We start from the raw sequence: 23,407 nt of genomic DNA, 5'->3' as shown, positions 1-23,407 counted from the left end.
ACCGCCCTCTGTGTCTGAATTGACAGGATCTGATACAGTATGACCAGCTTGGGTGCCCTTGATGTTTTCCCTTCACTCACCTCCTTTTAGAGGGTGGTGGTTTATTAACTCCAGATGTGGAAGGGGGAGAGACAGATAAGAAGTCGACTGGATCATCATGCACAATACAAGGGTTTCTGGGTTGGGATCTTTTTGACTCTGATTGATAGGTTTGGTGAGCAGAGCATTTTCTTCTGGGACCACCTGTGACCCTGTAATAACCTCAGGGAATTGAGCCTTTAATAGCATAGGAAGGGGCAGTTATCAACTTTTGCTCAGCATCTTTCCAGTCCTCAACCAAATTAAATTTGGTGGAAATATCCCCCATCACAGTTGTTATATGAACTAACAGAGAGGTTAGAGAGAGAACATTTGACCTCCCATTTGTGCATAAGCATAGCCTATTCTTCCCCATGATTGAAGAGTCAGATGGATGTACAAACAGATGTTTAATTGCACTCAACATACTTTGCAAAAATATTTATTTAAAAAAATAGTTTTTGTTTTGTAATATTGATGTTTTCTTATTTTTGAATGATTTCTTAATATGTTTGATAGATTTAATATATAATTTATTAAACATATTTTTATTTCACTTATCTTGAAAAGATTTGTTATATTTGAATTTAATTGATAATTTCTTTAAAAATGATTTACAGTATGATATGTTTTATTCATTTTGGTATAATTGTTTTATTTATGTTTTAATGTTAAATTGTATTTACTTATTTTACTAGGTAGTCTTTTTTAATACTTGATTTTTTATTATTAATTTATTTTGTATTCAATTGTAACTATTGAATAAATGAATATTTAAATGTTATATATTAGGTTCAGGAACTGTTTCTTTTATAATTCATTGAGTAATAAATTATAGCTATTTTATATTACTTTGTAAAAATAATTTTGCTCCTAAGTATGTTGTAAAAAATAATATATATTATCTAGGCAGATTGTTACATTCATTTTAATGATATATGGAAAAAAATGATTCATGGTTTTGTATAATTTTATTTTTATATTTAAGTTGACTAATTTTTGTGCACATTAAGGTGCCGATTCTGATCCGTGAAAAATATTCCCCGTACGAATCGTACAAGTCCCGTACAAACTGGCAAGTATGATTCGTATGTGAAAAAATCCATACGAATCGCATTGGGAAAATTCCCCGACACATCCTCGGGTCGGAAAAAGTGTCCGACACGTCCCCGGACAGTTTTACCTACGAATCGGGAAACTGAAGTACGAGCGCGCAAGTACGATCCGTCCCGTCCGTCCGAATGCACAACCGTATGGAAAAAATACCGTACGGTGCGAACTCCCATAGCAACTATGGAGACGTCCAAATAGTTGACCGCATACGCGACAAACACCCCCCAAGCACACCCCCCCATGTACAGGAGCGTACCCTCACCCCGTAGGTACGGAGCGAAACCCCACCCCCCCGTATGTACGGTGCGTTACGCGCTGGGGTTCCACAGCGTACCTACGGGGGTGGTGGTACGCTCCGTACCTACGGGGGGTGGGGGTATGCTCCGTACCTACGGGGTGGGGTTGGGGTACGCTCCGTACCTACGGGGTGGGGTGGGGGTACTCTCCGTCCATAGGGGGGGCTGGGGGTACGGCGCGTACATAGGGGGGGCGGGTGTACGGCGCGTACATACGGGGGCTGGGGGTACTGCGCGTACATACGGGGGGATGGGGGTACGCACCGTCCATACGGAGGTGGGGGTATGCACCGTCCATGTGGAGGTGGGGGTATGCACCGTCCATACGGGAGTGGGGGCACACACCGTTCCCCCCAGCACCCCGTATGTACACGCCGTACCCCCAGCACCCTCCCATGTAGGTGCCGTACCCTCGGTTCACGTATGTATGGCATGAACCCCCAGGCTCCTACACCCTGCCCGTGCCTGTACGCACCCTACCCGAGGCCCTTACACCAGCACCCTCACCCAGCCTTGCACATGTACGAGTCGTACCAAGCCATAGCAAATGTGAGCACTGTACAACAACATGGCCGATGTATGCACCTCACAGACGCGAAAAACACACGTACTGAACCAGGACACTGCAAAACACCACAAGGAGAGTCAATTCGAATCGCACAACACCACAAAACACGTCCAACAAGCCCAAATACATCCAATACACTGACCTGCAACAGCCAAACAGGTAAACAGAGGCCCAAAACACAACCACTCCTTATAACACACCCACCCAAAGTTCAAACACAGCCACACCCACAAATGGACCAATAAAAAGGGCCCACACACACAAACCATGAGCCTTTGCAACAGACCCACTGCTGCCAGACCCCACAGACAACCCACAGCACCAAACTTGAACCTTTACTACACCTTACACTTGCACACCTTCACACAACCACCTTCACAAACACCCCCTCATCAGAATTCACACACACACCTTCACAACCACACACACACACCCACAACCATCAACACCCACACCCCACACCATGCCCACAGACAGGAATCCAAAGTTCACAACAGCGGAGCTGGAGATCCTTGTCAACGAAATCATCAGAGTCGAGCCACAGCTCTTTGGAACATTGGTCAGATAGACCAGCGTATCAGCTCAATCAGCCATGTGGCAGAGGATCATCGAGAGAGTGAATGCTGCTGCGCCCATCAGAAGGACCAGGCATGAATGCCAAGCCAGGTGGTACGATCTGCTGAGGACGGTCCGCCGCAAAATGACAGACGAATACAACCAGGGGAACATCACTGGAGGTGGGCCGCCCCGCAGACCGGTACACTACCATCCCTGGGAGGAGAAGGTGATGCGCACGCTGCTGCCGGTGGGAGTACACGGAGTAGGAGGAGTCGCCGAGCCTGGTGAGTACACAAACAACTCACCCCAGATGGGGGAAACCACATCAACAACCCAACTCACAATAATGCACGCAACTACCCCAAAGCCATCACCGGACACAACCACACTCCAAAAACACGCACATGCCACTAGCGGCTCCATGCCCCATGCACCAAGCAAGGCCATGCCAAGTCACAGGCCACACAAAACACCAACACAAGACAGGATGTCCGTGATGCCGGGAGGGAGGGCCTCCAAAATCACATTGTGCAACTCAGAAGCAGACACCAATGCCCTCAGCCCATATGGCCTAGGGCACAGCCATACAAACAGTGTGTCCCGACACTGTACTGTGTCGCCTGCAAATGGCGGCCGCGTCGCAGGATGACATGGGTATGAAGGCCCAATTTGCACATAACAGCAGCTAATGAAGAGGCATCACTGTGAAAGAGTGTCAGCACACACCGCCGCTGCAGCGCAGACTCAGAGACACTCTGCCCAATGGGGTCCGGTAGATTCTAAACAAAGCCACATGAACAAGCCAATGGCCTTTGAAAGACCTGCAAAGTGTGTGTGCCCAGGAAGCTGGGCTGAGGTGACAGAGGGTGACAGACAGGCGGAGGGAGAGGGAGAGAGAGGGAGGGAGACAGAGGGAGACAGACAGACGGAGGGAGAGGGAGAGAGAGGGAGGGAGACAGAGGGCGACAGAGGGTGACTGAGGGTGACAGAGGGCGACAGATGGAGACAGACAGAGGGAGGGAGAGGGCGAGAGAGGGAGGGCGACAGAGGGCGACAGATGCAGACAGAGGGAGGGAGAGGGAGAGAGAGGGAGGGCGACAGAGGGCGACAGAGGGAGACAGACAGAGGGAGGGAGAGGGAGGGCGACAGAGGGCGACAGAGGGAGACAGACAGAGGGAGGGAGAGGGAGAGAGAGAGAGGGAGACCGAGGGCAACAGAGGGAGACAGACAGAGGGAGAGAGAGGGAGAGAGAGGGAGGGAGACAGAGGGCGACAGAGGGCGACAGAGGGCGACAGAGGGAGACAGACAGACGGAGGGAGAGGGAGAGAGAGGGAGGGAGACAGAGGGCGACAGAGGGCGACTGAGGGCGACAGATGGAGACAGACAGAGGGAGGGAGAGGGAGAGAGAGGGAGGGCAACAGAGGGCGACAGATGCAGACAGAGGGAGGGAGAGGGAGAGAGAGCGAGGGCGACAGAGGGAGACAGACAGAGGGAGGGAGAGGGAGAGAGAGGGAGGGAGACAGAGGGCGACAGAGGGCGACAGAGGGTGACAGACAGACGGAGGGAGAGGGAGAGAAAGGGAGGGAGACAGAGGGCAACAGAGGGAGACAGACAGAGGGAGGGAGAGGGAGAGAGAGGGAGGGTGACAGAGGGTGACAGACAGACGGAGGGAGAGGGAGAGAGAGGGAGGGAGACAAGGGGCGACAGAGAGAGACAGACAGAGGGAGGAGGGTGACAGAGGGAGGGAGAGAGGGAGACAGAGGGAGACAAAATCACCCTTGGGTGGTGTGGGCATGTCCACTCATCAGCAGGTGGACTGTGTGCATGTTGACAAGGTCTGGCAGTGCGTGAAACACCCCTCATTCGTTTGGAAAGCACTGGGCCATGTGTCAAACTGTGCACGAGTCGATCCTTGCTGCAGGCACAAACCTAACCTCACACCCAGTATACCCACTCACTGTGTTTGTTAGAACCCAGTCACAAAGGCATAAGTTACCTACCTGCATTCTCCAATAGACATGACAAAGCAACATTTGGCCACGTACAGTGTAACACGTAAGCCGGTTCTGCAGCGCTCGCTACGCACGCTTGCTACACTGCTCACTGCGTTCAAAACTGATGCGACAACAAAGAGTGTGTCACACATAGGAAAAGTGTTGACAGCTGTGGCCAAGGGACATACCCATGCACCATGCACAATGCACAGGGACTTGCCAAGTACAGACAAGGTAGATGACACTTGGCCCTGCTGTAGACAGCACAAGGCAAACCTGTGACCACTGTACACTTAAACACCAACTCCACATGCCACCTACCTACCACAGGAACTCACATTCACTGTCATGCCAGCAGGCACCATGAGGGGATAGACACATCACCTGGTAGACCCAATGACAAATCACACCACACCCAACAGCATGCCCGGTCACACACACCCCCCCTTACACAAGCACACACCCCCGGGGCAGCCAACGCAAATTGGCACTCCCACAATGGATATGTGACACAACAAGACCAATCCATAGCCAAATAAACATCCCAACACTCATCAGACAGGCCAAATAACCAGGAGTACATATCAATCTGTCCCCCGCAACATACCCATCCAAAAGTGCACTGTGAGAGGAATGCTAGACATATCCAACTACCCAGAGGAACTGTGCCAACTTGAATATGTATGAAACATTGATGACGCATGTAACACCATTAACATTGTCTCTCTCTCACACACAGGGCAACGTTGTCGATCTCCCCCCAACACTGGGGGGGAAGAATCACAGGACCAGGCTCGGCGTGACGATGATCCCACCGGCAGCGACGACTCTCACCACACAGTGGATGACCCCGACCAACCTGGCCCCTCTGGTGCCCAAGCACCTGCAGCACCTGCGTCAGGTACAGCTGTGCCAACCACCACCCCCATTCCTGCCACATTCCAGGATACACACAGGAGCCCTGCTCGCACACAACGCAGCCAGTCTGACCAGGAGGGACAAGGTACCCCGGGCACCCAGGAGGAGGCAGGCGACCCCGCAAATGCCATCCCTCAGGGGTCCCGGAGACCCGATGTGCCCACAACGGCAGGCCAGGCTCAAGTGGGCAGGGGTGGTGGGAGTGGAGGACGACGGAGGCGCAAACCTGACCAGACAGCTGAGGAACCGGTTATGTCACATGTCCGCAACATCCTGGACACATACCGGCGTGACACCAGGGGCATCAGCCAGGCCGTGGGGGTCCTCAATCACATTAAGAACCTGCAGGCTGAGCAATATGCCAGTCAACAGCAACACCAAGTACGGATGGAGGCAAGACTGGCTGAGCTCGTGGCGGTGCAAACGGACATGACCCGTGTACTCCATCGGATTGCCGAAAACATGGGCAGCCCTCCCTGTGCCACCAGGCGTAGATCACCACTAGCCACAGGGAGGGATCAGGAGGAGGAGGATTCATCCGATGGAGCATCTCAGACATCGTCACGGCCTGCTTCTGAGGGTCCCCGGAGGAAGGTGGGTCGTCCACGCAAAAGACCGTGATCGTCAGCGGACCATCACCATCTCCCAGGTCACCTGGCCTGGCACCTGGCCCTCTGGCGCAACAGCAGCACCTCATCCAATGACATTCTCTGCCACATGGACTTGCTGGTCACTGTCTGACCAATGTTGACAAAGACTGTGGCATGGACTCTGATGACTTCCAATGGCAAGGATCCCAACTCCCCCTGTGAACTTTGGATTACAGACACCCGGCGAGCACCACTTTACATCCCCCCAAACACGTACCCCACCACTAATAAAAATCTTAGAAATCACGAGATGATGCCGTCATTTTGCATTATTCCATAACATGTGTGTGTTGGAAAGTCAAACCATGACTGAGTTTTGAAGTAACTCCAACCATGCATACCCTGGGGTCTGAGTCTGGCACAGGACACACATGGGTCACAATGTATCATCCAATACAGACATGGAGCACCATACTCACCCGTGATGGGCCCAACCAGCTGAGGGGGTGCCTGCACAACTGTGTGGACAGACCTTTTTCGAAGAGCAACAGTCATGCGCAGAGGTCAGGGATCATGTGGAGTGTCCTGGGGTGGGAGTCCCAGGTATGTGTAGCCAGGTGGGAGAACTATGTCCTGCAAGCAGGAGTCAGGTGGATGTGGAGAATGGTGGCCAGGCCAAGGTTGGATGCATGGAGATGGCACAATGGGGTCTTGGATGACAGTGCCACAAGGTTGTGTTGGGGCCGTGGTCGTGGGCTGCATCCTGAGTGTGGGCGTGGATTGTGAAGGTCATCCTGCAGCTGACAGTGATCCATTGCAGCTATCTCTGTTGGACGGTGATATGGCTGGGTCGCCGGATGTTGAAGCAGAGCTGTGCAGATGCACCCTGGATGTGGACAAGTCTCATGGGAGTTGTAACGTACTTCTCCCTAGAGTGCAGGGTAGGATTAGACACGGATGTTGAAGTTGACCTGGGGGATGGTCTGTCTTGCCTTGAGGTGGATCGAACTGTGGATCTTGTGCAAAATGCAGAGTGTGCTGAAGCCTGAGGTACAGATGCTGGTGATCAGCATAGCACATGTGAGCAAGCATTCCATGATGCACACCAGCTCGTGTGCGTGGACACTGTGTGCCTGTGCAGGGCCCTTGCGGGTGGGACACAAGCAGTTGACCCAGCTGTAAGGGGACAATCCGCAGATGAACACCTCAGTCGTGTACAAGTCCAGCATCAGGTGGCCAACGTGCAGCCATCTGCCAATGGATACCATGCATTATTCAATATGAGAACTGGCAAGGACTGCGTTTTTGGGGAGGGTGAGGAGCACCTGCCTGTCAATGGGACACCAGATGATGATGAGATGCAGTGCGCATGTCATGGTGTAGAGGGGGATCCTGGACACATTGTAGACTGACACGCTGAGACATGATACCTGTGCCATGTGTCCCACAACGACACCATACTACATGCAGAGGCCTGGAGTACCACTCACATGGCCATGTTGGGGTACAGAGCCGGTGGGGAGTAGGAGGGACATGACCTGGTTGGTGTGACAGGGCCTGGAAGGCGTGCCAGCGCTGTGTAGGCAGTTGGAGTTGCACACTCATTATGCAAAGGTGTTGTGTGGGCGATGAGTGCATGCCTGAGTGCATGCAACAGATGTATTGGATGGACATTGCTTGGTGGGTGGCCTCAACATCATGGTGTAGCGTGATGTGGCACATGCAAGGACATGAGGCACGTGCAATGTGCACGTAGCATGTGCAGACGGTCCAGCCTTTCCCACTGCAACTGTGTCACACACAAGCAGATTACATCAAAATGAATGGGTGGAGGGAGGAAGGGGGGTGCGTCTTAGAGACGTGTGTGTGAGGGCAAATATAGAAACTCTGTGTGCCCTTGCTGCAGGGCCTGCAGCAGCAGGCGCCATGTCCTGAAAACCATGCCACAAGTTGCACACTAACACAAGCATGTCAGAAAGGACTACTGCAAAAGGTGTATGAGAAGGGAGGAGTGTCTGGTTCAACATGGCACACACACAGACAATAGATGCACATGCAGCAAAGTGGCCATTGTGAGGACTGAGATGCCAAAATACCTAAACAGCCATGTACATCATGCACAATACATATCATAATCCCTGACAAACAGCTTGCATCTGGCTACTCTACACATAGACTCATATGCACAATCTGTGACAACTATGCCAGACATGCCGCATGCACAGTGGCAAGAGACCTGCATTAACAGAGATGAGGCACCTTGGAGGCTGAGGGACACCTTTATTAGTCATGTTTGCCGGAAGGCAAATGCATCTATATTAACAGATGCACAGGTCATGTGGATGAACATGTGGAACCTACACTGGCACCCCCCTTTGCACCACAGATGCAGGAAACCCATAGAACTGGCACACAAGTGACGGGTTTGAGACAAAAACTCCGTGCTGCTCACGGAGACGCTGCAATTCACCATTGAGCCACTAATGGGGATGTCCCTCACTATGTCAACCCGGTGCATCCTGTATGTTTCCAAGGGCAGTGTTACACACTTTGATCCCTTCATCACAATCCACAATCACATTACAGATGACTGTCACCAAGTGTGACTATCAATTCAGGTGAATCCAGCTCCATGTCATGTGACCCATGGTGATTCTACATGTATGCTAAGTAACCAAACATGAACATGAGCAGTGCACACACATTCCAAACAAATAGCACACCCAAAAAGCCGTGGTGCATCCCTTACCCTAAGGGGATTTTTCAACATGTCCGTGCATGTTATGCTGATTCAGCACACGTTGCTCTATTCATGAGGAATAGCAGGAGCACAACAATGCCACCAGCAGACAGCATGCGCAAATACCTGGGGATGAGAGACACACAAGAAGTGAGCCAATAGAAGCACATCCGCATGCATGGACATGTACTCGACACGTAAAAGGTTGTCAACATGCTAGGTGAAAATAGTGTCTCAGGTAAGACATACTGTTATTACACCATCACTCGAGTGACACATCCAAACACACCTCTGACTCACTTGCCATACATGCAGATGGACCCACACATTGCAACACATGCCACACAAGGCTCAATGCGTGCACACTCAGACACTGCAACTCACCACTAAGCAAATAAGTTGCGTATGAGCCGACTCCGGATGTCCTCTTCCTCCTCCTCCTCAACATCACTTGCCTCGTCACCAAGCCCCTCGCCCTCCACGGGTGGATGTTCCTGCTCATCCGGATCCAGGATGAGTGGCACAGCTTTCTCCACTGCCATGTTGTGAAGCATGCAGCACACGAGGAAGATTTTGCAGACCTTCACCGGTGCATATGGGAGTGCGCCGCCGGTATTGTGGAGGCACCAGAATCGGCTCTTCAGGAGGCCAAAGGTCCTCTCTATCATTCGCCTGGTATGCCCATGTACCGGTGATCGGCAGCCGTTCTGGGGTTGCGGAGAGGCGTGATCAGCCATGGCATGTTGGGATAGCCAGAGTCCCCTACATGGAAACATCATGGACAGAAGTGGGTCAGGAGAAGCAGTAAGACAGAAAGATGACGCTAAATACAGGAGTAACAGAGTATACCCACCAACAAGACATGCTCGTTCGTTGCGCAGCTGCAGCATCATTTCAGGCACCCTGCTACGCCTCATGATGTAGGCATCGTGTGCTGATCCTGGAAAACGAGCACAGACATGGGAAATCACCATGTTAGCAAGACACACCACAAGGGCATTAATGGAGTGGTAATGTTTCCTGTTTCTATAGGCTACCTCCTGTGCCTGTGGTGGTACCAAAGCCACATGTGTCCCATCAATAGACCCAATGACATGGGGCATCCCTCCCAGGGCATAGAAGTCACCCTTGACACCTGTCAACTGCTCAGGAGTTGGGAAATGAATGAACTCATCCAGGTGAAGCAACATGGCCTCTAAAAAATCATGCAGGACACGGCTGAACATGGTCTGGGACATGCCACCAACATGAGCTATGGTTTCTTGAAACGTACGCGTGGCAAAGAAATGTAGGGCTGCCATCACCTTCATCTTGGGTGTCAGTGCAGTAGGATACCTGTGTAGCAGTTGGAGGTGTGGTGCCAGCCTTGCTGTCAAGTTCAGAATCAACCGTTGGGTGAAGCGGTAGCGACGTATACAGTCACGTTCCCTCAGGGCAGCCAAGTCTGGGATTGGTCGGGGGAGAGGCAGAGCCCTGCAGTAATTTGGAAGGGACAACGAAGAGTGAGTACAGTACAACAACACTGTCAATGTACTGAGCACATGTTGAACAGCCAATACACATATGCTACATGCAGAGTCAGGTCTGTGCAATATATCCTGGACACGTATGCCAGGCAGGTGACACTCCTACCAAGAGCCAGCTACAAACGTGGATTCACAAGCCCTACATGACATGGCATGAAACTAGCTGTGGGCCAGTGTAAGTGAACAGGCAGACGCATTACAGGAGTGACAGACATCCACATGTGTGCAGAATAAGGATGTTTATCATACAGACAGGTTGCGGAACACTAGAGGCACAGGTCACATGTCCCTGAAAAAAGGACAGACCACACACCTTGCCATGAAGGGGTACATGTCAAAACTGATCACACATACATTGATACTATGCAGATATGTCCTTGTCTCGCAAGTCCATGTTCGATGCATACATACACACGTTATGTCTGATTCCACATGTGTCCTGGTGTGCATAATAGTGTGCGATGCCAATCCACACACATGCACATGTTGGATGCAGCAACTGCAGATGCATTTGACGGAACACCAACAGCAAGCTTATGGGAACACATGACACACACATGACATACTCACATTGTGCAACGCCGGTAGTCACATGTCAGGTGTCATTATCCGTGTACCTGGCATCAGGGGACAGTTGCGGGTGTTGGCGACTGTGCCATGCCAGTGACTCCAACCCGTACCAATCCAACTTGGGAGTATGGAGAAGATTCATAGATGATATCTTTATAGTCTGGAAAGGAGATGCCGAAAAAGCAAAAGAATTTCTGACATGGCTAAACAACAGGGATGAATTTTTGAAGTTTACAATGACTCTAACAAAAGATTCCATCACATTTTTGGATTTGAAAATCTGGCCAGCGGAGGGGACACTAAAAACGGAAGTGTTCTACAAACCTACAGATGCCAACAACCTCCTCAGATATGACAGCTTCCACCCGAAAGCGCTGCGAGACAACTTGCCAGTAGGCCAATTCCTACGACTAAGGAGAAATTGTACGGAAAAAGCAAATTATGAAATTCACGCCAAAAAATTAACACAGAAATTGCAGACAAAGTGCTACCCTACAAAACTGATCAAACAAGCATATAAAAGGGCAAAAAACTGCAACAGAGAAGGGCTTTTGGAACCAAAAAGGAAACTGGATGACAAAAAACTGGTATGCGTAACCACATTCGGAACAGATTCCAACAGTGTAAAGAACATAGTTCTACGACATTGGAGAACACTAAACTCTGGGGGTCTAAAACTAGAGAAACCACTATTTGCATTTAAGAGAGGTAAATCCATCAAAGACTCTGTTGTACATACCAGACCAAAAAAGAAACAAGGCAGAACAGGCCAACAGAGCACACTGTGGAATCTACCAGAGGTAACCGGACACTACCCGTGCGGATCATGCAGTGTATGCAAATTAACAACACAGAGCAAAACAATCGACGTGGGCCTCAAAACACCATGGGAACAAAGGTCCTTCAGCAATTGCAACAGCCACAATGTGGTTTACCTAATGACGTGCATCTGCAATAAAATATACATCGGGATGACCACACGTAAGGTCAAGATCAGGATCAATGAGCACCGCAGTACATTTAGGTGCGGTAAAACCATCACGAAAATGATGAGACATTTTCAAACGCAGAAACACAGTGAAGATGACTTTACTTGGACTGTAATTGAGAGACTACCAGACAGCTGCAACGAAAAACAATTGCTAAAACTAGAGCAAAGGTGGATCTATCGCTTGTCAAGCACAACATCAGGACTGAACGAGGAAATTCCATGGTGCTCTATGACGTAGCTTTGCCACATAGCCTACATATCTCTGAATATGGCAATCACAAGTAGATCTATAGCCCGTTTAAAACAACAACAGGAAATAAGAAGAAAATTCCGCGGGATGGTTTAATTTAGATTGGGCCACAAAGTATACATATCCCTAAAACATGGCAAACAGGAGCAAAAGACAAGAGGCATAGTCCTGGAAAGACAGCAAAACCTCCGACATATATAACAACAAAAGATTGGGGTGTAACATCAGTCCTCGATATATAGAATTTAGGAACACAAGGGGCTAACACCATGAAAGTCGGAATTAGGCAACAAACGTGCAGTCAACTAGATTAATCCACTGATTAGAATGACCTGCCGTTAGCAGATATACGAAACTCAAGTGGGGCTGCCTACATCATACCCACTAACACTGGTCGTGAGGTGAGACACGCTATTTTCCCATAAGATAATGGTGAAATAGCAACTCTACACACTTCAAACGATTATCATTAAAATAGCTACACGAGGGATCAACAAAATACTCCTCAAAATTGTAACTAACAAATCCTTCGCCGTGAGGGGGATCGAACACGGCGCACCAGACATAAATAAACTACATTTCCCACAAGTCTTGTAGTTCAGCCTCATAAAAGTCCGAACAGCTGTGATTACGTTGCGTGACGTTAGAGAATTGGGTCAGAACCGCCCTCCAATCAGGCTCGTGCACCTTCGGTTAAAAGCCGACACCGCCGTACTCACATCCCCGACGGCAGACGGTGTGGTCGACTAGGTGCAACGGCGGTGCAGGGTCCTTGATGAAGTAAGTGACAGCGAGGGTACACTTTGTTATTCAGACGCCTGTTATCGCGTATGATTTGTGTTGATAGCAGAGACGCATGTAGAGTCTACCAATGGTTCCAAATTGTTCTGTTTAAATAATTTCAAAAAAAGACTAGCTATAACAAAAGGGACAGCAAACAAAACATATTCAAATAGGGGGAAAGTTCACCCTGCAACACAGGATTTGAAGAACTAAGCAGGAATACTGGCACGGAAGCGAAATAAGAATAAATACCTCCCTGTATATATTTCCCTAAACCATAAAAAGATAGTAACGCGGTAATAAGGTTCCGTGAACTAGAATCTTGTAGAGAACGAGATGTTTATCATTAGATCGGTTTTGAACGTGATAATAGTTGCCTTTATTTATCTCTGATGCAGTGTTTGACTACAGGACTGCACCTAACACACGAGATCTGCATGATGCCAGTAGGCACAGGGCAGTAGGTGAGCGCCAGAAGTTCTTAATAATCGACTGGATGAAAGAGATATACACGATCACTATGCATGGTGATATATTTAAGAAATGAATAAACAACACAACAAGGGAATGGGTGCCTGAATAGAGAGCTATAGGATTGATGACTAGAAAAGACATTATAGCCACTATCCTTTTTTCACTCATAGTCAATCACAAGCAGTATGATGATCACGTTGTGTGGTGTATAGGTGTGGATGTGATGTGGCGGTGAGCAAACTGGAATGATTAATGTATTACACTAAGCTCTAACATAGAGAGCACATAGTCAGGTGGTACACCATCACTACAACTAAGAATCAATGACTACGAGCACAAGACGGGCTGTAGATAGATTCATGTTGTTGTGTCGTCAAAGAAATACATGTTAACTTTGTGTCCCATGTCCAATAGAAAAATTCTACTGAAGTCGGAAGGCACATACGGACAGGTGAGTGCATTAGGCCTCACGTACGAATGAGTTGCATGTAAGCACATGTACAGCTTAATCGCAGGGACCTTATAGCATAAGGAAAAGAAAGATATCGCCCTGACGAAGGCCCCCAGACCCGATTGGGCTACAAGACGGGCCGAAACATGTTGGCATACGGTAGCGGGTACAATTGAACAAATCGAGTTCAAAGAAACCCCGACAATAAGTTTTTACTGATATCATGAGTGCCCAATAATAAATAATTTAAAATAGGGTACACTCATAGGTATTTTTAATCTGATCTGGTTCCCTGCCTAACCAGTGGTTCATTTATCTAAGAACTCCCAGTATATCTTTGGTTGAGTCCGCCCAGAGAGTACCATCTTCTCTGGGTGTGGAGTAATTGCCTATGATGAAGCATGTCACTATTATGTGAGTGAGGCTTTTACTTCAATATCTTTGATATTCCACCTGTCAAGTAGATAGTTGAACAACATCTTTCCACTACTCTGAATCTGGTATTTCGCCAATTCAATAGTGGTTGCTTTTTGTGAAAAAAAGTTACTCTGGGAGAACGCAACCACGTTGTTTATTCTCTCACTCTCTGTTTGTGATAAAAGAGTCATTATCCGTGTACCTGGCATCAGGGGACAGTTGCGGGTGTTGGCGACTGTGCCATGCCAGTGACACAGTGCTCAACAAGTCTGTACTACATGCACACATGTCAAAGGTGTGAAGGGGATGTGTGGCACATAGTGCACCTTGACACATGACATGTGTACACAGCTCATCACACATCTATTGGGTTCAAACATGAGGAGATTTGTGCCACATCAAAGCCTGACACACCTAGGCCCGAGACATGTAGGACTGCACTGACAATGACTTGATGTCCAGCCTCGGCCAAGTCTGACAGCTCAATTCCTTTCTGTGTGCCGCCTGTCACCAGTGTAAGGTGTGAAACGCACCGTACACACGCTCTGAGGGCATGTGTAGGGTCCTTATCACTATGGTTGTGTCGCCGTAGGCGTACGCCATAGGGATACGGTCCATACACGCGTGTGTAGGGTCCGTATCCCTATGGTAGTGCAGCCGTAGGCGTACACCCTAGGGATACGGTCCGTACAGGCGTCTGTAGGGTCCGTACCACTATGGTTGTGTCGCCGTAGGCGTACGCCATAGGGATACAGTCTGTACACGCGTGTGTAGGGTCCGTATCCCTATGGTAGTGCAGCCGTAGGCGTACGCCCTAGGGATACGGTCCGTACACGCGTGTGTAGGGTCCGTATCACTATGGTTGTGTCGCCATAGGCGTACGCCCTAGGGATACGGTCCGTACACGCGTGTGTAGGGTCCGTACCACTATGGTGGTGTCGCCGTAGGCGTACGCCATAGGGATACAGTCCGTACAGGCGACTGTAGGGTCCGTATCACTATGGCGTATGCCTACGGCGACACAACCATAGTGATACGGACCCTACAGATGCCTGTATGGACCGTATCACTGGAGTAGTGGTGCCCTAGGGGTGTGGAACACCCCATACCTGTGTGTGTATAGTGAAATTACATAGGGGACACATGAGGGACAATTATAAGGGCCTAAATGCATGCTGGTTGTCATGGAGACCCAGTTTCAAGTTCAGATTTTTTCATCAGGTGGGCAGCAGAAGTCGGTTGGAGACAATATACAAAGTTGCAAAGTGGTTGTTGACTTGACATCATGCTCATTTTTTAAAACATGCAAAGGCACCCACTGGGGTAGATTTAAAGGGATTGGAGGAAACGTAGGATGCAAATGAGATTGACCAAACACTGTCTACTCCTGTAAATGAAACTGGCCAGTAAGGCAAATATAAGGCAGCCAGGCCCCATGAGAGAGCACTTGCCTGCACAACCTTTCATTCCACACCACTGCTGCTGCTCGTGATTCCTCTGGCACCATGTCCAGGTCTGTGGAGAGGGCCCAGCCATTCACCCAGGAGGAGAACCAGGCCCTGCTGGATGTGATCCTCCCACAGTACCCTTGCCTGTATGGGAGACCAGGGGAGCAGGTGAGTGCTGACTCCATTAGCTTAGACTGTGCCCCTTTTTAGTGACTGTCACTTCTGGCATTGTGTCCAGGTGTGACAGACATGCAATGTTCTTTGGAGTGGGTCCCAGGGGGGGAATGCCTCATGTCTACCATGCAGAGCATGCTGTAGTGCATGTCTGCACTCCTCACTTGCATAGTGCTTACTGTGACAATCACTGCATGGTGCATGCCACATTCAGCCTGGCTAATCCTCTTGGGAATGTTGTTTCTACAGTCCTGATGTGATTCTGTGGTCCCCCAGTGTGACAGGTGACTGTACCCACAGATGTGTGTGAGTTGAGTGTACCTGTGGTGAGAGTGTCCAAATGATGTGTTCGTCCCCTGGACATTGGTGTGTGTGTAAGTCCCCTGTCATGTGGGTGAGAGTCTATGTGAGGAGTGCTGCACCCCAGCTGCATGAGGGATGCATATACCCTACCCATCTGATGTGTGCAGGGAGCAGTGCTGTATGTCTGACGTGCTGAGCCTGCCCTACACCTGTGACACCTCCCAGTCTAGAGGCACATGTGCAGAGTGATGTTTGTACCCGCTGTTGCCAATGGCAGGGGATTGTCCTGTGCCTGTGTGTGTCTGTGTACCCTGCTGAGGTTGCGTCAGTGGCCTGGGGCATGTGACTGCTTTGAGGTGCTGTACATAATCGTGGTATAGCTTGTGATGCACAGTGTGAGCCGGGATCAGTGATTGTGTTGCACCCCTCATTCCACCTGTGTACTTTCAATGCCACATAGTGCATTTGGCCGTTCCCAGAGGATGATGTCCCTATGACAAAGGTGCAATGATTTTGCTGCATACTATGCCCTGTTACAACCAGCCAAATTGTTCAAATGTGTGTCTCTGTGACATGGAGCAGGTGTATTGATGTTGTCTCACTTTGTCATCCTCACAGGTAGGCGTCTATGCCAAGGGGGAGATCTGGAAGCAAGCCGTCAGTGCCGTGAGGTCGGTGGAGGGTCGGAGGCGGCGCCTGGCCCAGGTGAGGAAACGCTGGCAGGATATCCGATGCTGGACCAGGAGGATCGCCCGTGTCCTGCCGGGGGACTCACCAGAGAGCCATAAGAACCGTGGGCGCCGGCGTCTGACCCACCAGATGAAGCGTGTCCTGGCGGTGGTCTTCCCTGACTTGGATAGGCGCTTAGCGGAGAAGCAGCAGCAGGAAGGGGGTAGGTACATGTGTGTTTGTTGTGTGTCACCAGCTTTTGGAAGTGCGAAGTTGCATGGATACACTGCCAGGGTTCATATGTGCAGTACATATCCTGTTCCCCCCAGTTAACCGGTGCTGTTCTTCCTCCCTTCCCTTCCTTGACATGTGTTCCCTGGTCTGTGTGTAGTCACTCTTGCACAAGGTTATCGAGGCTGCCAGTTAATCCAAGTGCCCAATGCTTGCAGCATCATGTGTGGGGGTGGTGTGTAACATGTGTTGGGTCCTTGCATGTGCCCTGGCCAGTTCAGTCAATGTGGGGTCCATGGTAGTTGGCACTGATGCTGAGTCCCGACATAGGAGTGTGTCTGAAAAGTGTACTGCCTTACAGCATGCATGACCAATGTTGTGCCCTCAGACATGATGTGCATGAGTGGGAGATATGCATAGTGCAGGGACGTTTGCTTCTGTTGCAGTCATATCCATCCAGGACCATGGAGGAGTGTGGCCACTACAGTCCCCTGGGGCACCTTTTCCTAGGTATCATGTGTGTCATCCAACAATGTGGACATTCTGTGTGTCTTCAGCATAGGTTGGGCTCTGTGGCATTGTACCCTGGCCTCATTTGTATTTACGTTAAGTGTGCTACATGTGTCCACTGTACAGGGTGACCCAATTTGGCTTGTGCATACTCACAGTGGCCGGTGCCTGTGTGTTTTGGTACAACTATCTGATGATGGTTGTTTGTCAATTATATGTGTGGACAGGCGCACAAGGGTTACTTCGTGTACATTCAGGATTCATTGAAGGGCATTTTAGTAATCCCCGAATAAGAGGTGTAAGTACTTCCTCTGTGTCACTCACATTGTCTCAGGTAGGGGGGGTTTGTGCGGGCAAGGCCTACATGTCCAAACCGTATGTGTCCTTGCCAGGTCTGGCCTCTGTGTGATGATTGTCTGAACATACACTCAACATGCAGTGACCCAATCATGTTAGGCAGGGTTTAATGTATTTGCTAAGCAGCATGTGCCAAAAGTTAAAAAACATGGTTCCTGCTCATCCCTTTTTTGGCTACAGTGTGTGGTCCAGATGCAGTACTGGACTGTTCCCAGAGACTAGCTCCTCTGTCTAATTTGATATCAAGTTCTTTGCTGTTGTGTCATGCTCTCCATTGTTTCTCAGTGGCATGGTGGGTCAACCAACTGTGTGGTGCAGGGCCTACATATGTGCGTAGTATTGTAGATGTTACTCATGTTGCTTTTCATGCTATGCACTGTGACCTATGTAGTTTTGAATCATGTGTCATATGTATACAGGTGTCTGATTATTTCCTGTCTCTTCACCTTGCCCACAGCATCGTCGGGGGAAACCGAGGGAGACACTGGCACGGACCTTGAGGAGGGATCCAGCAGCGGTGCCACCAGTGCTGGTGAGTCTGGCTCAGCGAGTGGCACGGAGGCGGAGGGGTATGCGGCGGAGGACCAGTCCAGTCCCACCACCGACTATGACGCTGACGGGTCCGAGGCTGAGCTCCCAGAGGGGGCAGACGCTGCTCCCAGAGCTGAAAGCAGCACTCCATCTGTCGCCGCCCCCTCCATTCCCATCACCCGCCTCCCAGTTGCTCTGGTCCCTTCCCTCCGTGCTAGGCGCCAACAGGTCTCCTTCGGGCCAGGCACCACACCCCCTGCCCCTGTCTCCCCTGCTGCCGTCAATGCCGAGTCTGTGGACATTCCGCGGCAGTTGCAGGTTGGTCAGACATCGATGCTTACTGTCCTCCATGGCCACACCACACTGCTGACACAGATGGTGTCGTACTTGGAGGGCATGTCAGCAGCGATGTCTGATCAACGGATGTTGCTGAGGTCCATAGACTCGTCACTGACTGCATCAGTGGATCTCCAGCAGCGCTCCGTCCCCCCCTACCCCTGCACCATCCACACTTCCCACTCCCATGCCTGTCTAAAGCACACCCAGATGTCCCCATGCACGCACCCCACCAGACACAGGCAGCACACCACCAGGGAAGGCCAAGCGCACTCCTCCAGACATGCACACACAGGGGGAAGTAGGCACACCCACTGGGTCTGGGGGCAAACGGCAGGCACGCAGCCACAGTGGGAGTCCACAGTCCTCAAGACCCACTTCCTCCAAAACCACTCCCCTTAGCTCCCCTGCCCAACAGTCGGACAAGGAGTCCTTCATGGCCAGTCTGTCCCTCAGCCCCAGTGTAACACCACCCCGCTAGCGGTCGAGAGAGTACACGGGCAGGGGAGTTGAGTCACCCCCCGTCCACACCCTCCCCCAGTAGCGCTGCAACCCATCCCACCGACCCCCCCTCCTTGGGGCCTGTGGTTCATTCGGGTGCAGGGGAGACGCTGGGAGACCTTGCCACCATATGCAGCACCATCCTCACCACCACCTTTGGCGCTGCCCCACCCCCTGTGGTGGAGTCGTCCGTCCCTGCACCCACAACACCTACCCTTGCCCCTCCTGTCCCTGCGGTGCCTGGTCCTTCTCCCCCCCCCATGATGCCCCCTCTTCTGTGGATGAAATGGAACAGTGAACTGTGCAGGCAAGCTAGGGGAGACACGTCCCTAAGTGTCCCCCACCAGGACTTTTCACATGGCCTGGCCTATGGGCCCTCTATATTCTGGACATTCATTTAGCAAATATTATTTTCTGCTGAATAAAGCATTTTGTTTTTCTTTTGCACACTAATGCTTTCCTGGACTTGCTGTTGATGGTGCTGCTCCATGATTTGGGGTGGTGATAATGTGTTAGGTGTCTGGGAAATGTTGTAGTGTGCTGCTCATGGGGTGGACCCTGGTATCTGTGTGCCATCACAGGGGCTCTGCAAATAATCCTTGGTCATGTGTGCTCTTACTGTATGGTGATTTTGTCCCAAGGTGTGTTCCTTCCTCTGTGGACCCTGACATCTTCCCTGCAGGCTGTTTCCCAATTGTTGTGCTGAGCTGTGTCTACATATCCTGGGTGTGTGACGGATCCCTTCAACTTTGGCCATGCATGCTCAGCAATGTCTCCACCTGCATCATTTGTGGCATCCTTGGTGGTCCTAGTACTAGTGTATGGAGTATATTGACATGACTTCATGTGGATATGTTCCCTTTTACGCCCTATGCATGTGTGTACTCCCAGCCTCGCACACATGTGTTATGTGTTCTGCAGGGTCTTTGGTCACCTGACTGACAATTGTGGGCATTGTATCTGTGGGTACTCCACCCTTTTCCTTCCATGGGAGGCAACAACTTGTTGGCTGCCCCAGCACCTGTACATTCCTATCAGTCCTGGAATGTGCGTGACAGTGTGTGTTCCCCTTGGGTCTCTTACTTTAGTAGGGTGGCACATGAGTATACAGTCTTGTTGCATGCTCTCATTGTGTGTATTGTGCTGCCAGCACCAGGGGTGGGTATTCATGTGTCATTTGTCATCACACCCACATGTGGTGTGTCATGCAGTGGGGGATGGACATCCACCCTCATGGGAGTGGGACACTGTTGTCAGTGATGTGTTGACATGCCACTCTCAATATTGTCACACTTTGTGTATGCCTTCATGCACCCATGGTGTTTTGCTAATTGTAGGATGGTGTACACACCACCATGTCTCTGTCCACTGCTGGGGGGACTCTGCACACACCCCTCCTATGTCTGGGCACTGCTGGGAGTGATAGGCACCCACCCCTCCTATGTCTGGGCACTGCTGGGAGGACTCTGCACCCACCCCTCCTATGTCTGGGCACTGCTGGGAGGACTCTGCACCCACCCCTCCTATGTCTGGGCACTGCTGGGGGGACTCTGCACCCACCCCTCGTATGTCTGGGCACTGCTGGGAGGACTCTGCACCCACCCCTCCTATGTCTGGACACTGCTGGGGGGATTCTGCACACACCCCTCCTATGTCTGGGAACTGCTGGGAGGACTCTGCACCCACCCCTCCAATGTCTGGGCACTGCTGGGGGGACTCTGCACCCACCCCTCCTATGTCTGGGCACTGCTGGGAGTAATAGGCACCCACCCCTCCAATGTCTGGGCACTGCTGGGAGGACTTTGCACCCACCCCTCCTATGTCTGGGCACTGCTGGGGGGACTCTGCACCCACCCCTCCAATGTCTGGGCACTGCTGGGAGTGATAGGCACCTACCCCTCCTATGTCTGGGCACTGCTCGGAGTGATAGGCACCCACCCCTCCTATGTCTGGGCACTGCTGGGGGGACTCTGCACACACCCCTCCAATGTCTGGGCACTGCTGGGAGGACTCTGCACCCACCCCTCCTATGTCTGGGCACTGCTGGGAGGACTCTGCATCCACCCCTCCTATGTCTGGGCACTGCTGGGGGGACTCTGCACCCACCCCTCCTATGTCTGGGCACTGCTGGGGTTGATAGGCACCCACCCCTCCTATGTCTGGGCACTGCTGGGAGGACTCTGCACCCACCCCTCCTATGTCTGGGCACTGCTGGGGGGACTCTGCACCCACCCCTCCTATGTCTGGGCACTGCTGGGAGTGATAGGCACCCACCCCTCCTATGTCTGGGCACTGCTGGGTGGACTCTGTACCCATCCCTCCTATGTCTGGGCACTGCTGGGAGGACTCTGCACCCACCCCTCCTATGTCTGGGCACTGCTGGGAGGAATCTGCACCCACCCCTCCTATGTCTGGGCACTGCTGGGAGGACTCTGCACCCACCCCTCCTATGTCTGGGCACTGCTGGGGGGACTCTGCACCCACCCCTCCTATGTCTGGGCACTGCTGGGGGGACTCTGCACCCACCCCTCCTATGTCTGGGCACTGCTGGGGGGACTCTGCACCCACCCCTCCAATGTCTGGGCACTGTTGGGAGTGATAGGCACCCACCCCTCCTATGTCTGGGCACTGCTGGGGGGACTCTGCACCCACCCCTCCTATATCTGGGCACCGCTGGGGGGACTGTGCACCCGCCCCTCCTATGTCTGGGCACTGCTGGGAGTGATAGGCACCCACCCCTCCTATGTCTGGGCACTGCTGGGGGACTCTGCACCCACCCCTCCTATGTCTGGGCACTGCTGGGGGGACTCTGAACCCACCCCTCCTATGTCTGGGCACTGCTGGAAGTGATAGGCACCCACCCCTCCTATGTCTGGGCACTGCTGGGGCTGATGGCCACACACCCCTATGTGTCTGTCCACTGGCGTGGAACGAGCCGTACCCACGTCCTACGGCCTGGGTATGGGCCCTACCCCTACGGCACCCCAACAATGGCGGGACGGCCCGTACCCATGCCTCTTGGACGTGGGTACGGGTCGTACCCCCATTGTTGGGGTGCCGTAGGGGTACGTACTGTACCCATGCCTTTAGGACGTGGGTACGGCTCATACCAAGCGTACCCCTACATCACCACTGCAATGGTGGTACGGGCCGTACCCATGCCTGTGGGACGTGGGTACGGGCCGTACCACCATTGTGGCGGTGACATAGAGGTACGGCCCATACCCAGGCCTTTAGGAGCGTGGGTATGGGTCGTACCACGCCCACCCCTACGTCACCCCAACAATGGCGGTACGGCCCGTACCCATGCCTTTGGGACGTGGGTACGGGCCGTACCACCATTGTTGGGCTGACGTAGGGGTGGGTGTGGTACGACCCGTACCCACGCTCTTAAGGCGTGGGTACGGTGCGTACCACAATAGTTGTGATGCCGGTTCGCGTCCATGTTGACTTCCGTTGTGGCGGACTCAGGCCTTGGTGGAGACGCCCCCACCCCCAAAGTGACCAGGCCCTGGGTGTCAGGTATGTACAGGGCATGTGTGATTTTGGACTTGGGTGGTGGTTATGTTTCCTGCCCCTGCCCCCCCCTTTGCTCCTGGGTGTTGTTCTGACCTTCTGCGGCGTCTGCGTCGGTTCCTGTACACCAGGTGGACTGCTATGAGGGCCGGGATGACACGTAGGTTGGGGTCCATTGCTGTCCGTCGCGTACAGGTGCCCCTTCTGCGCGTCATCCTGATTTCCCGGCAGTTTTTGGCTGCCATAAAATATTGTCCGTGCGGAGTGACGTCGGCACGAATCGTACTTGCTGGTTCGTGAAACGCTGCCTGACTCCGTCTGGACGTCACGTCCGTGGTGTCCCGGATCGGAATTGTGGGTATTTTTAGGTCAGTCGGTGGTTTTTACGATTCGTACGCAAATGGTGTTTGCGTACGAATCGTACTTGCATGTTTGTAAGGTATTTTTCCCGGGTACGAGTCAGACAGAGAAAACGCTCCGTCAAACGGTTCAAACCCGGGTTTTAACGGAACGA

This window comes from Triturus cristatus, chromosome 2_2 (genome assembly GCF_964204655.1).
Source record: "Triturus cristatus chromosome 2_2, aTriCri1.1, whole genome shotgun sequence".
NCBI classification, from domain to species: Eukaryota; Metazoa; Chordata; class Amphibia; order Caudata; family Salamandridae; genus Triturus; species Triturus cristatus.
This window is presented reverse-complemented; position numbering follows the sequence as displayed.